This window comes from Gossypium raimondii, chromosome 10, assembly GCF_025698545.1.
Source record: "Gossypium raimondii isolate GPD5lz chromosome 10, ASM2569854v1, whole genome shotgun sequence".
NCBI classification, from domain to species: Eukaryota; Viridiplantae; Streptophyta; class Magnoliopsida; order Malvales; family Malvaceae; genus Gossypium; species Gossypium raimondii.
Genome location: NC_068574.1, coordinates 46,138,809 through 46,154,902, shown reverse-complemented (window position 1 = coordinate 46,154,902; position 16,094 = coordinate 46,138,809). Strand labels below are relative to the sequence as shown.

Here is a 16,094-nt window from a genome sequence, read left to right as displayed (position 1 = left end):
CTTGCACAACTCGTAAAGTACCTTCAACTTAGTCTTTTAGGGATTAAATTGAATAAACCATAACATTCTTCCAAGTTAATCCCTCACTTTGGGAATCACGACCACATTTGAGCACTTCTATCTCATCATTTTTTATAATAAGCTTATTTCATTTGAGATTGATTGTCGATTTAGAAGTGGCCAAAAATGACCAACCAAATGGAATAAGGGTTTCCTGATCTTCCACAAAATCGAGGACTACAAAATTTATAGGGATTATGAATCCCACTAAGGATCTACCGACTAATTGCAGTGTTATTGAGATATTTTTGAGATCCTTGAGTCTGAGTTTCTAATAAATTGATAAGGGCATTAAATTTATGTTGGCCCTTAAATCACAAAGGGTCTTGCTAAAATGTTGATCTTCTATCTCTATTGGGATTGTAACAATACTCAAATCTTTTAATTTCGAGGGTATCATCTTAGCGATTAAAGCGTTAAACGAGGCATCAATGTCAATTTGCTCACCCCTTTTCATTTTCTTATGTTGTTTCATAATTTCTTTTAGGTACTTGGCATATTTTAGAATTTTATTGACAAGTTCTAATAGCAGCAAATTGACATTGATAGATATAAATAAATATAGAAAATTTATAAAATCCACCTCGTCCCTCTTTTGTTTGTCCATGGGTTCATCAACTTCTTCCTCCATGGGTTCATCAACTTCTTTGGAAATCTCCTCCTCTTCATGGATGGGCTGGTTGGGTGACTTCAATTATTTACCTAATCGCAATACGATCACTTTTACATGTTCCTTCCCATCTCTTTGATGGTTGTTCTCCATGTTAATAGGGAGGCTCTGACTATTTTACTTTTGAAGCAATGTCATTAATTGGCATTTGGTCATAAAGACTATCCATTCAAGATTTGAGTTGTCCACATGTAGCTTGGATTTGTTAATTGTTTGCATCTCCCCCTCTAGTCAATTTAATCTTTGACCACATGTAGCATGGTCATTCCACACGGTTCTTTCTTGTAATAATAGAGGTTCATAATGAGGGTTTTTTTTAGGTTTGTGCTTAATTTTCACCACATTGATTACCTCCCCATTTGAAGTTTGGGTGATCCCTCTAATCAATATTATAAGTATTTGAATAGGGATCTCATCCCCTATTAACTATGTAGCTTGCATCCTTGGTTGATTTTCAGAATAAGGCTCCGTTCTTGTTGATGGACATATCATTATTATCTTCTTTCACAACTTTTTCCATTGAAGGGTTTGATTTGTACATGAATCTTTCATTTGGCTACATGTACGAATTCATAACCATGTCGTCAATGATTTTGTAGGCTCGTTCGTATGTGTGGAACATGAAAGATCCTCTAGTCACTCTGTCTAGGTTAGATTTGATATGTCCATCAACACCATTATAAAATATTTAGACCTGGAGACATGCTTGCAATCTATGATGTAGGCAATTTCTTGACATCGTCTTGAAGTGCTCCCATGCCTCGTATAGGGATTCACCTTCATATTTTGTAAAATTGGCAATTTCTTGCCTAAGTTGAATAGTTCTAGTTATTAGAAAAAAATTATAGAGAAGCTTTTCTGCTATGTCTTTCCATATTGTAATGGAACCCTATTCTAGTGAGTCTAGCCAATCGGTCGCATTATCGCACAAAGAGAATGGGAATAACTGGAGATTCACAGCATCATCACAAACCCCGTTATACTTAAAGGTGTCACAAAGTTGTAAGAACCGCTTCAAGTGCTAGTTTGGGTCTTCCACCATGTTGCCTTTAAACTGTAGTGTAATTTGAAACATCTAAATAGTGATCGTCTTTATCTTGAAATTATTGGCGTTAATTAATGCTAATGCGCATTGTATCAAGTGTAGGTAAAGCATATTCGCACAACATCCTTTAATCTATTGGGACTTCTTCTTGGATATTTCCTTGTCTTTCTCGTGGATCCTCAAATAACGAGTTTTATTGGGGTAAATTAATTACCGTAGGTGGATCGATATTCATTAATTGATGAGCACGCCTGGCTAGTTGCTTCGGATCTAGGTATGGTTCGATTGGGGTGCAGAAGCTTCCGGTCATAAACAAACCGAAAAATTAAAAAGGCTAGTTGCTTCGGATCTAGGTATGGTTCGATTGGGGTGCAGAAGCTTCAGGTCATAAACAAAACGAAAAATTAAAAAGGAATTAAACGTATAAAAAAGAAAATAAATGCACAAAAATTAAATATCGTATCTATAGGTTTTAATGTTCCTACTTATCTCATTAATTGTAAAAAATATTTTGAAGATTTAATGCCGAAACCTCCCCGGCAACAACGCCAACAACTTTATCGCCTATAAAAATATTATCATTTATAGTAAAAATAACACACCAAAAACACATAAAATTAGAATAGCGGTGTCCACAAGTATACGGGTCAAATTGTAACACTGTAATTGTGCACAACGGAACACAAGAAGTATTCTGAGGATCGTACCCAAGAGAAGATGGAATAAATCTATAGAAAACATTTTTACGATAATAAGTCTAAATAGTAATAATTAAATACTATATTACGACAAATCATAAAAGGGATTAATAAGAGAAAAAAATGAATAAAGTAAATAAACAAGAAAATAACCAAACAACTTAAATCAATAAAACCAATCAGGAAGTTTAACTTATTTCAGGGTTTGTCATTAACTTCAAATTAGGGTTTTAGGATGGATTAACTACTGATTAACCAATTATTACCTCCTAACCTTAAACTAATTAACCGATTGGTTGATACTCGTTTATCTCTCGATCTCACTTTCTCAACCAAGATAGACTACGATTTACTCAATTAAACTTATCTCCCGATCTCGTCTCCCATATGATTAGTTTCTAGGGTTGTCAAGCCTAGGGTTTAAGAACGCGTATCTATACAAACCAAACCTCTTGGAAAATGCTAAATCCTTCGTTAATCACATCCACATCCACTCATTAATCTCCTCTAAGAGATTTAGCAACTCATGTTATTCATAATCTTAATCTTAATTGAAATAAACATATAAAAAACACGAATAAATCAAAAGAGAAAAGAGATTAGAATAATCTTGGGATTGATGTTGAATGGAGTACGGAGTAATGAATCACTCGATTTAAATAATGAAATATGTCGCTTGCTAAGAAGAATAAACTGAAATACTTCAGTAATATAAATGAACTATTGGATTGAAATCGAATCCAAGAGGAAAAACAAAGAGTTTAGAAAAGCCGAAAGAAAAAACTAAATATAATATTACTCGTAAACTACTAGGGTGTTTGATTGCATCTAAGATGACTTAGTTACATCAAACCTCTGAGGTCTTATTTATAGGAGTGTTGGTAGCCCAAATTAGGTCTTCAGTAGGTGCTAGATCTTCATATAAAGTCGATTGTGCAGACAAAATAACCACAACGTACTTGGGCAGCAAGTCGATCTATGTTGCGCCATAGCCCTTGCATGGTGCGACATGATAGGTGAATTTCGCCTTGTATGGTTTGCTTCATGCTTTGATGTCTCGAGAAGCTTGTGCATCAGTCGTCCCTAGCTTCCATGTCAATTGGGCCTGTAATTCATCATCCTACACACTTAATTTAACATATTCGCACTACTTAAGGCCCGTGTCGGCCTAATAGGTCACAACACTCACAAAATGTGTTAAAAATACTTATTTTTACTAATATTTAATCCTAAGTACTAAATACCAGAAATATTATAATAAATACTAAATTTGCTAGAAAACAAGCTCCTTAAGTGTAACACCTCAAACTCGGCCCAAGTGTTATGGTCGAAATGTTTAGTTTTCGAAATGTTTATTGGTCTAATTTTTGGAAAAACTTTGAGTAGTTGTCTTAGGATTTCCAAAACATCAATTTATTAAGCCAAAAACTTAGAGTCTACTTTATTAAAAATCATGTCATTTTTAGAAAGCTTAATTAAGTTTGTCATTTTGCTTTAATTAGAGTCTACTCCATTTAATTATTACGCATCGGAAAGGTGATACCTTTTTGTTTGATATGAAAACCATTTTACTTTAAGAAATTTATGCAATTTTAGTGTTGTTCAATTTTTAACAATGTTGTATGCATGTAATGAAATCACAAATAAAAACAAAGAAACCCATGCCAAAGTCCATAGTTAATAAAATTACAATCCACTAAAAAATCGTAATAAAATAAAGTAAAATTTAAATTTAATTTATTAAATAAAACTGAAACAAGAACTCTGAAATTCGTGTCTAATCCTAACCTTGAGGGTTAACTGTAAGAAGTAAACTAAAAGGGTGAGCTTGAAAAGCTCACTGTGAGTATTCATAGAACAGACAATAGTTTTGTATACATTCAAGTAGTCATAGTAGAGCACATAACCAAAAATATCAATGTTTGAAATAAATCACGACAGTTCAATAAACAGTGCATCTGCATGGGCATTTTCCAATGTAAAACAATGTAAAAGTCCTACTCATCCATCTGCTACACACAATGGGTTCCTCTGAACCCTAATTCGAACATCGAATATAGTAAGAATCAAAGCCCAATGTGGATAAACCACCAGTAACAATATGCAGTTGAACTGTCAGTAAATTGCAAACAAGCTTTTAGTAAATTATGCATAACTGGCAGTACTCTACAGAACTTTAGAATATTTATATACTGCCAATATAATAATAATGCAAAAAAACCATCGGTACTTCACGGAACTCCTCCATTACCCACCAATCTCAAACCTATGCAATGAAGTATGTCATGTAAACAATGAAGCATGTTATGCTTTAATAATATCGGTTTCAGTACGGTGGCATGCTTAACGTACATTCAGTAAACAATATCAGTGGTATGTTTTGCATGCATTTAGTACAATAGTATCAGTGGCATGCTTTACATATCAGTCTAATCAGTAACAAAAAATGGCATGCTTGCATGCAATCAATATACAGTCTAATAATTGATAGCATGTTGTACATGCGATCAATTACACAATAACAATCAACATGCAATAAGACAAATAGTAACAGTACAAATCATCCAATTTCAGTAATCCTACAATTGACTTAACCTTTATAGCACTTACATGTTTAGATAGACACGTTTCAAGGCCTTAAAACATTCAGCCATAACACTTAGATCACATGCATATTCGATGAATCACCAAACTCAATATCTTTCGTCTTCATATTTGCATAAGACATCTGTCTATCCGAAGATGCTTTTAATTTGTCTTGAATCAATTTGATCTTACCCTCAGTTTCCTGAACCAACTCTGAAACCAATACCCTTCTTTCACCTAACTTAGTCTAACACAACAGGGTATGACACTTATGACCGTACAAAGCCTCGTAATGTACCATCTGTATATTGGACTGAAAACTGTTGTTGTACAGGGAATTAGCGAACAACAAGTGCTCCTCTCAACTACCCCAGAAATCAATTACACAACTCCTTAACATATCCTACAAAACCTAAATAAACCATTTAGACTGTCTATCCATCTAAGGATGGAATGTCGTACTAAAGTCCAAACAAGCATATAATGCATAATATAGTTTCTTATAGAATTGAGACATGAACCGAGGATCGTGATTTGAAATAATCGAAACAGGCACCCATGCAATCTTATTATCTCAGAGATTTATAGTTTAGCTAGCTTCTGCAGAGAATAGTTAGTGCAGGCCGATAGAATGTGAGCCGACTTAATTAATCTATCCACAATGACCCAAAACAAATTATTCTTAGTAGGTGTTAAGGGCAACCCACTAACAAAGTTCATAGTGACCTGTTCTCATTTCCATTGAGATATCCGGATAAGCTGCAACAACCCAAAAAGAAATTGATGCTCAGCCTTAACCTGTTGAGAAGTCAAACACTAGGATACAAAGCCTGTTACCTTTCGCTTTAGACCAAGCCACCAATACAATTCTCTGAAATCTCGATACATTTTTTTACCCGAGGGTACATAGCATAAGGGTTACTATGCGCTTCCCAAAGAATAAACCATCTCAAATATTGATCATTAGGTACACAATATTTACCTCTAAAACACAAAATTCTATCATCATTGAACCCAGAATCCTCAGTCTTACCATCTTCAACCTGCTTGATCCGACGGAAAAAGAAACATTCAAAGGCTACTTAACTTTTATCTCTTGTACCAAGTTAAGCTTCACTTGCAACTCAACTAAAAGACCGTCTCCCTCAAACAGACTTAATCTAGAAAACATAACCCTTAATTCAGTCATTGCCCTTCTACTCAAAGCATCAGCCACAACATTGGCTTTCCCGAGATGATACTCAATAGTGTTGTCATAGTCCTTCAACATCTTAATCCATCTCTGTTGTCTTAGTTTAACTCCTTCTAGGTGAAAATATATTTGAGACTTTTTGTGATCCGTGTAGATGATGCACTTCTCACCATACAAGTAATGTCTTTATATCTTTAGATCAAACACTATAACTGCCAATTCCAGATCATAAGTCGGATAGTTACACACACAGCTTAAGTTATCTTGAGGCATAGGTTATAACCATGTCATTTTGCATCAGAACACATCCAAAACTAGTATGTGATGCATCACTATATATGATGTAATCATTCCTAGATTCTGGTTGGATCAAAAGTGGAGCTTGAGTCAACACAGATTTCAATTTCTCAAAGCTGACTTGCTGATTATCCAACCACTTAAAAGGAGTATTCTTTCTTAACAGTTTAGTCAAGGGAGCAGCTATCAAGGAGAAACACTCAACAAACCTCCGATAATACCCTGCCAATCCAAGAAAGCTTTGAATCATTGAAACACTTTTAGGTTGCTTCCATTCTGGAATGACTTCTATCTTTAGGGATACACACGGATACCCTCAATAGATACACATGATTGAGAAACATTATCTCTTGAAGCCAAAACTAACATTTACTCAACTTAGCAAAGAGCTTCTTCTCACGAAGAATTTGAAGAAGAACTCTCTGATGCTCATCATGTTTAGTTTCATACGTAGAGTAAACCATTATGTCATCAATGAACACAATGACAAATTGGTCGAGATATGGATGAAATACCTGATTTATCAAATCCATGAATGCGGTCAAAGCATTCGTAGGATCGAAAGGCATTACTAAGAACTCGTAATGGCCATATCGAGTCCTGAATGCAGTCTTGGGCACATCAGATTCCTTAACCTTCAACTAATAATACCTTGACCTTAAGTCAATCTTGGAGAACATAATTACTCCTCTGAATTAGTTAAACAGATCATTAATTTTAGGCATAGGGTACTTATTTTTCATTGTCAACTTGTTCAACTTTCGATAATCGATGTACAATCTCAGAGAACCATCCTTCTTTCTGACAAATAAAACTTGAGCTCCCAAAGAGAAACACTAGGGCTTATAAAGCCACGATCCAAAAGCTCTTAAAGTTGAACCTTCAACTCTTTAAGTTCTTTCAGTGCCATGTGGTAGGGAGCAATGAACACCAGTGTCATTCCAAACAACAACTTCATTCCAAACTCAACCTCTTGATACAGAGGTAACCTTGGCAGTTCTTCAGGAAAAAGTCTGGAAACTCCCTAATTGCTCGAATACTCTCCACACTTGAACCAGTTACACTTGCATCTCGGACACAGGTAAGATATACCTCACACCCTTTACGAACCAATTTCTCTACTACCATAGTGGATATCACAGTAGTCAGATAATCCTGTCGCCCCCAACCGTAACGACTTTATTACCACCAACTGTCTTCAGTGTCATTCTTTTAGAAACATAGTCCAGAACTTGGTGCTCGACCAACCAGTCCATTTTCATAATCAAATTGAACTCTCCAAAAGGAAACTCCATTAAGTCGGTCGAAAGTACCTCATATTGGACTTCCAGTGAACATCTTTTGTAAACCTTATCCACAACTACTTATTATCTTAAAGGGCTGACTACGATAACATTACTAGAAGTACTTTATACCGCAATTCCAAATTTATCAGACATATTGTAGGAAACATAAGAGTGCATAAAACCAATGTCAATTAAAGAAAAATATGATAGGGAATGGATATTAAAGGTACTTGTTATGATGCCAGATGTGTCACTATCCTTTCGACCCTTAGTTGTGTATAATAAAGTAGGCTGCCTAGTTTCAGCTCTATTTGCACCCTGACCCAGTGCTTTCTGACATTGACCATTATCACCATTTCTATTTTGACCTCGAACCCTTTGAGGTATCTACCCAACCCTCTGATTCTATACTCAATCCTGACCCTGATTCTGTACTAGAGCTTGTATCTGATTAACTCAGTGAGGACAATCCTTAACACGATGCTGAATCGATCAACATCTCAAACATGCAACCAACCTCTTTTAGCACTCGCCTGGATTGTGCTTATCACAGAGCCCACATATCAGAATCTAATCAGCTTCAGTAGCCATTGTTGTTGTATTCTGTTGGGGTCTGACCTCTCTAGCCCATTTTACAGGTCATAGATTTAGGCCAATGGGACCAGTTTCTCTCTTATTTTTAACCTTATTCTTATCCTTTTTTTTCAAACTCCAAGCACTTAATCTCTTCAATGATCTTGTTCTTCTCAACCAAGGCCTCAAACACTCTTTCCTAATGCGGCGCCACTTGGATTTTCAAGTCATATCTAAGCCCATATTCAAACTTTAAACTCTTATAATACTTATGCCACCATACCTAGAACATAATGATTTAATATTAGAAACTCAGCCTCATATTCAACTACAGACATTCAAAAACTTGTGACGTGAACCTCACTACTCATTGACATAACGAGTCACAATTTTAAGTTCCCGGTCGTTCTTAACAAATACTATCTTGAATTATTGTGGAAATTATGATGTAAAATAAAAAATGGCTAGTTTGATAGGTTGGGATATAACTCACGAACTTAAAATGAACCAGAAATGAACCAACATTATAAAACAATGCAACTCGATTTCTATATAGTTGTTTAAAACTCAAGAAGTTTAGGAAATGAAGAATACCTTGATAAGAAGATAGGAACTAGAGGTATAGAGGAGATCACCACATTCTTGAGAGGAATGAGAAGGGGAGTGATAAGATTGGTTTTTAGTAAATGCCACAAGACGAAGTCTTGATAAGTTCGAGATAGTTCTTAAAGAACTAAAAGTTTAACACTAAAATGTATAACAAAGTTCATTCGTTGATTACTTTCAAAATTTTACATCTAGCGACTATTTATAGGAAAATAACTAGGTAGCTAAATGGAAAATTTTGGCGATTAATGTGAAATAGATAAATTAATTGGAGCATTAAACTTGAATTCATCCTTCCTTACCTTCCATGCACTTGGATGATGAATGTAGTGGTTGAATTTAATGTATTGGAAGAATTCATGCATGCTTAAGGGTTAAGAAATCTTCAAAGGACTCATACTTCCTCCTTAGCGGATGGTGTCTTTATAATGCATAGAAAAACCTAATAAAGACCTTCTAGAAAGCGGCCAAAGAGTCTCATGCATCTCCCATTTGGACGGTGCATTTAAAAAAAAGAAGTGCTTGGCCAAGTGGTCTCTTTTCATGCCCAAAATGAACAACCACTTGTGTGTGAACTCCTTTGATGCCTTTTAGCAAAAACGAACAATCCTTTAGTAGCTTTAAAAGGTGGTTGACCATTAGATTACCTAGGACACAATTAAACACACACTAGGACACACTAATTATCATGTAATGAAATTGGAAACATTAAAGACTCAAAAGACTAAGACGAACATTAATGACTCCATAGTATATTTCAAGATATATTAAAGACACAACAACTGAACATATTAAAACTATGTAATAACAAAACACATATTAAAGATGCACTAATAAATAATCTTAATTTTATAAAAGTTGTAGGATTAAAAATACTAAATTAAAATGAATAAATGGCTTCAAACGTCCACATGCAAAACATTGCATGGGCTTAGGAACATTTTCATCTTAAATTTGGGCCCCTCAAGCTTGGCCCAATCTCAAGTCCTTTTAACCAAATCACATGACATGACCAAGATCACGTCAACTTGTCTCAAAATAATCTGATTGATGTACAAGTATACACAATCGTTGACAAGTAATAAAGTAGTGAGTAAGAGTTATCATCTCCATAGAGACTATTTGTGCAATTCAAATATTGCGAAATTAATTACTAAGCAAATTGGTCGGTGTTGAAAAATAAATTAAAGTGATTGGTTTTAATTAAAATAAACTAACCTAAGAATGCTTAAAATTGAATTAAATAAAGGAAGAATTGAGTATGTCTTTAAGAAAAATCACTATAGCATGCACGTGTTTGAATAATTCTCCTTCCTAACTTAGAAATATTTTAATACTGCTAATGATGTTACGAAAAATTGCAAGGCAACTCAGTTATGTATTAATACTATTTTAATTACGAGTACTTCGACTCCTCTCGAAGTCTAAGGTTTAACCTCCTATCTACATATGTCTGTGTTTGTTACTACTTCAAGGCTACCTTTTCAAGCATTGTTTAAGGATTCAAATTATTAAATTATTAAGTATAACATATGTCTATGTCAACAACTTAGTATTTTAATAAGCAAAAAATAGATTTATGTGAGGTAACAATAATATTTCTATAATGAAACAGTTTAATCACATGAATCATATGATTATGCAAGGTACTAAGGTTCTCTCTAATTATTACGAACTTTAATCTATTTTTCTCAAATACAGATTAAACAAGAATCATTCAGATATTGTGTCCATTAATTACAACCCGATTAGGATTAAATAATTAATTCAACTGCATCCCTACATTTATAATGCAAGAATAACATGGTCATAATTTTATCTAAATGCATAAACAACCATGGCACATAACATCATAACAACATTAATAATATAAGCTATAGAAATTAAATTATTTTAACACAAAAGGAATTAAGCAACCATGATTATATTAAAAACATAAACTTCAATTGCAAACATGTTTCTTAAATTTAACAACAAGAAAATAAGCGAGTAAATGGAAAGAAATGTAAAGTCGTTTCCGGTGGTTCTCTATGGCACAACTCACTTTGCTCCTCCTTTGTGCTTCACTTCTTGCTGTAGCAATCAAGCCAAATTCCTTATCCTATGGCCGAATGGGGTTGCTATCAAATCCTTGCAAAACTCTCTTGAAAAATGGAAAAATTAGGAAAGGAGAGAAAAAAGAGAAAAGAGAGAAGAATGGATGAATAGGGAAGTGAGGGGAGTGAGGGTGGTATTTATAATATTAAGGGGCAGCTTGTATTTGCTAAAAATAGCAAGTTAATTCCCTTTCCTAAGGACCATTAATTAATTAATCCATGGATGGTTTGGCTGCTTGTAGCTGAATTTGGGCTCTTCCTTCCTTAATTGGACGGTTTGGCTTCAACATTAAGCAGCAGGCTTGCCCACTTCAAGTTTGTGTCAAGTTTGTCTATTATCCACCAATTTAATGCATTGCTGATTAATAATCAGCCCACTTTGCATGGCCTTTTTCTATAGTAGAAAGCTACAACATCATACATCGAACAAGTGAGCTTCAAGATTAATTTTCCTCCTATTGCATAAAACTGCATCAAATAGGCAAAAAAATGTCAAATTATTGTGTAACTAATTAAAAATGGATACCTGTTTTCAATTTTGTCAATATTAGTTATTTTGTAAGAAAATTCCAAAATTTGTTATCAAAATACTCAAAACTTACATGAATTACTAGTCAAAAGGTGCTAAAAAAGTTTATATAAGTTAGAGTTATCACACCCCCAAACTTAATTCATTACTCATCCCGAATAATTCTAACTTACATTAGAACTCAAAGAACAAATTTCTGCAAAAAAATCCCTTTAATGAAATTAAAATTTTCCCATGAGTTCAGCAAAATTATGCTAAAAAATAAAAGATTTGAAAACATGAAACTATTGTATATATAACACTCAATTATTTCGAATATTAAAATATGCTAACAGAAATATGTATTAAATAACTTCCCTTAACAAATGTGCGCTAGGTATTTCCCAATCAAATTTTATTTCTTTCGATTAAATTAAGTCGCAATCCTTAAGTTTAATTGTGCCTTCATATGCTAAGCTTGGTAATTCCTCTCCACTAATGTAGTTGGCATAGTAATATAAATCAATAGATCTTTCATAATGTTGTAATGAAGTTAGGATTAAGGTATGGAAGATAGATAATTTTTTAGGCTAAAACCTTAGCCTCAACTTACCTTGGACCTTCCAAGTACAATTATCCTTAAGAACTCCAATTGTCTTGTGTTTGAGTACTGATGCTCACTGTACATCTTTTTCAACAACTATCATTTTTTGAGCATATAATTCAACTTTTTGAGCATCCCAATATTTTTCTCTACTCCCCCAAACTTAATTAGAAAATATATTCTAGATGTACTGAGTCAATGATTTGGGACAACTACAGATAAATTTAAAGGAATAGATGCCTTAGTAAGGTTCAGAAAACAATCAGGCCAAATAGCTCAAATTATGGTTTCAAGGGATAATTATTACTAAGGTTGGCTTGAAAGACTCAAACAGTCTAAACAAAAGTTGCCTAAATCATTTTTAAATTACCATGGCTCCTAGGATTTCGCCTCAAGGAAGTTACTAAGTTAATTCTAAAAACTTAAACTTTCATGCAAACTTAATTTTTATTAAGGAATTAAATTTTATGGGTTGACTTGTGCACAATTATTAAGTTCAGCATTTTTGAAAAATTTAAGCTAACATAAAAATAACTGAAATAATAGAATTTTATATATACTAAGGTTAACATAGTTAAGCAAAATTTAAGTTTCTGAGCACTATTTTACTTTAACATAACTTGATAGAAAAATTAATTTTCATAAAAAATCCCCTAAAAAAATCTTTTCGACCCCCCTCCCACTTAAAGAGAAACAATGTCTTCATTGTTTAAAACATAAATTAGAAGGGATAAAAATAAAGAAGTGAATGGAAATTGTGCACCAAGACGAATCCTAGGAAAGGGGCGTGAGTCAAATTTAATTGTTTAAGTACCAAGCCTTTCCTTGACGGATCAAATCCTAGACATGCACATAACCATTAGCACACTTCTTTGTTTTTAATTGAAGACACATGTCATCAAACATGATTTATTCATAATTGCAATTAATTATTGTTATGCAAGAATAAAAGATTAAAAATAATTAAAGGCATTAGTATCCAAAAATATAAAAGAGATAAGTGAAAAACTCTCTTATTTACTATTAGAGTCATCTTGCAGCTTGACCATTCCATACATGAGAATAGTAAAAAGTCTTGACCACCGAGACTTGAATTTCACTAGATCAAACACCCGAGATTAGATCCATCTCCATTGTCCCTTGATAGTTGAAAATACTCTGGGAACAGTAAAAGGTCTTGACCACTGACACTTGAGTATCCTAGGATCAAATACATGAGGTTGAATCATTCTCCTCAAAATTTTACTAGACCCATCTTTGTCAGCTTTAGGCAATCTTTCGTATGTATACCAAGAAGAACTGTTATTTTGAGTAACTACAATATACCATCCGATGTCCTCATGCCTTTTCAGGTTCCCAAGCAACTTTACTTTTTGGATTTCAATCAAAACTAGAAACATTAATCTTCCTGATTCAACCTATGGTTTTGGAAAGAAATCTTTCGTAGTCGTTTCCAACAAAGTTAGATTGTCATCCTTGTCATTGTTATCTGGTGGGTTAGATGCCAAGATATGCTCTAATAGATCATTTGTTGAGTTCAGTCCCTCACTTCTAGGGATCAACGATTCTATCTCGGATGTTGAAGAACATTCCTCAGCTGCATCAAGATATTTCATGGATTTGAATACCGTAAAGGTTACCTGATCGTCTTATAATTGTATCATGAGTTCCCCTTTTTGGACATCTATCAACGTTCTCCCAATTTCCAAGAATGACATTCCTAGAAAAATAGGGACATTTTCATTTGTTTCAAAATCCAAAATAAGAAAAATACTAGGAAAATAAATTTGTCAACATGTATCGGAACATCTTCAATCTTTCCCTCCGAATGTGCTATCGGTTGGTCTTCTAGAGGAAGTGTAACAGTTGTCGGCCAAACCTCACCAATCCCTAATCGCTTGAATACAAACATGGACATCATATTTGTACTTGCCTCTATATCACATAGAGCTAATTCGTAATAAATGTCTCCAATGTAACAAGATATGGTAAAAATCCTCAGGTCCTTCATTTTTGGTAGCAGTTTATCTTGCAAAAATGCACTACATTCTTTTGTCAAGGAAACTATCTCGAATTCTCCCAACCTCCTCTTCTTAGAGAGGATATCCTTTATGAATTTGGCATAATTTGGCATTTTCTCCAGAGCTTCTACAAGTATATAATTGTTTAAGCATATATAAAAATTGATTAAATTGTACCGCTTGCTGATACTTCTAAAGTCTCCATGATAAGGAGGTAGTGAAGTTTTATCCTTGACTGAACCACTTTTCTGAGGTGCGGATGTCTCTGTGTTTTCCATGGGCGTTGAACCTTAAGGATTATTCTGTTGTGATTAGTTTTTGGTAAGAGTCATAGGAGCAGGCTTCTATACTGTAGAAACTTCAAAAATCTAGTTGAACTTCCTCCAAATTCTTTACTACAACATGCAGGTCTTCATTTTCGATAGTCCTGGGTTCTAATATCTTTCCATTGCTCAACGTATAAGCTTTACATGGTTCTTTTTCTGTACTCCTCAGATTTGCAGTGTCACTTGGCAAAGCACCTTGGGGTCTGCTTGTTAGCTCGTTGCTTAGTTATCCCACGTGGTTCTCCAAGTTCTTCAACATCACTGCTTGGCATTGAATCTCATGGCAACACTCTTTTCCATGTATGCCTTCAACAAATCTTCAAGACTGTCTTAATATTTCACGGGTGGAGGAACCTAGACATGTTGGGGAAATCCTAGTGATTGATTCAATTAGGTTTTCATGTAAGACTTGTCAAGACCGACCTCTAGATTGCTTCATGAGAAACTTGGATGATTCCACCATGAAAGATTCTAGTAATTTGAGTTTGGTCATACCCACTTCTATTCTGATTTTGGTTGTCCATGTAGTGGATTGACAAGTTCCTTAAGTGTAACCTCCCAAACTCGGCCTAGATGTTATGGCCGAATTCTTAAGGCTACATTGGCCACTGAACACTGAAATGGCCTAGTAAATCTGTTCAATTTTTGAAATGTTTATTTGTCTGATTTTTAGAAAAAATTTGAGTAGTTGTCTTAGGATTGCCAAAATATTAGGTTCTTAAGCCAAAAACATAGAGTCCAGTTTATTATGTCTTTTTTAGAAAACTTAATTAAGTTTGTCACTTTTTTCTTTTAAAACTCTATTTTATTATTACGCAGCGGAAATGTGATGCCTTTTGTCTTATATGAAAACCATTTTACTTTAAGAAATTTAAGCCATCTTTTAGCATCGTTTAGTTTTTAACAGTGTTTCATGAATGTAATAAAATCTCAAATAAAAACAAACAAACCCATGCCACATTCTATAATTAATGAAATTACAATTGTAACACCCCAAACCTGGCCTAGACGTTATGCCCGTATCTAGTGTGTCACATCGATGTGTCTCTCAAAATTTAGACTTGTTGATAAAACTCGTTTCTTAAGTTTGGAAACCTCTTTAGTAATGTTTAACGGAACACTTAACAAAATGTTTGCCTTATTAACTGCTATTATTATATTAAGTTGATTTAAATCGCAGAAGCATTTGAAAACTCTAACATTTAAAGTTTGTGTCTTTGAATACAGTGATTATTTTGAAAATCCGTTTTCACCTAACTAGCAGTATAAAATATGTAAGCAAAAGCCCAATTAAAATTTAAAACCCAAATTAAAGGCCTTATTACAAAACAAAACCCAGCGTCTAATTTAAAGTAAAATAAAAGCAAATGTAAACATTGATAGTAGTTGTGTGGCCACCTCTAAGTCCGTCGCAGCCCCGAATCGTCTAAGGGTGAGGATTACCTGCACAGTTAAAAGGAGAGGTTTAATTTACGAAACTCAGTGTGTAATTCCCTACTAGCCAATCACTATGCAACATGCAGAAT

At 34.1% G+C, this 16,094-nt stretch overlaps 1 non-coding gene across 1 annotated transcript; it reads left to right on the top strand.

Annotated features, from left to right (window-relative positions):
* The first annotated feature begins 1,440 nt into the window (after positions 1–1,440).
* On the top strand, positions 1,441–1,547 carry LOC128034166 (small nucleolar RNA R71). The gene has a single exon (XR_008190298.1). It is a non-coding gene; the product is annotated as a small nucleolar RNA R71 (small nucleolar RNA).
* Positions 1,548–16,094: the final 14,547 nt, after the last annotated feature.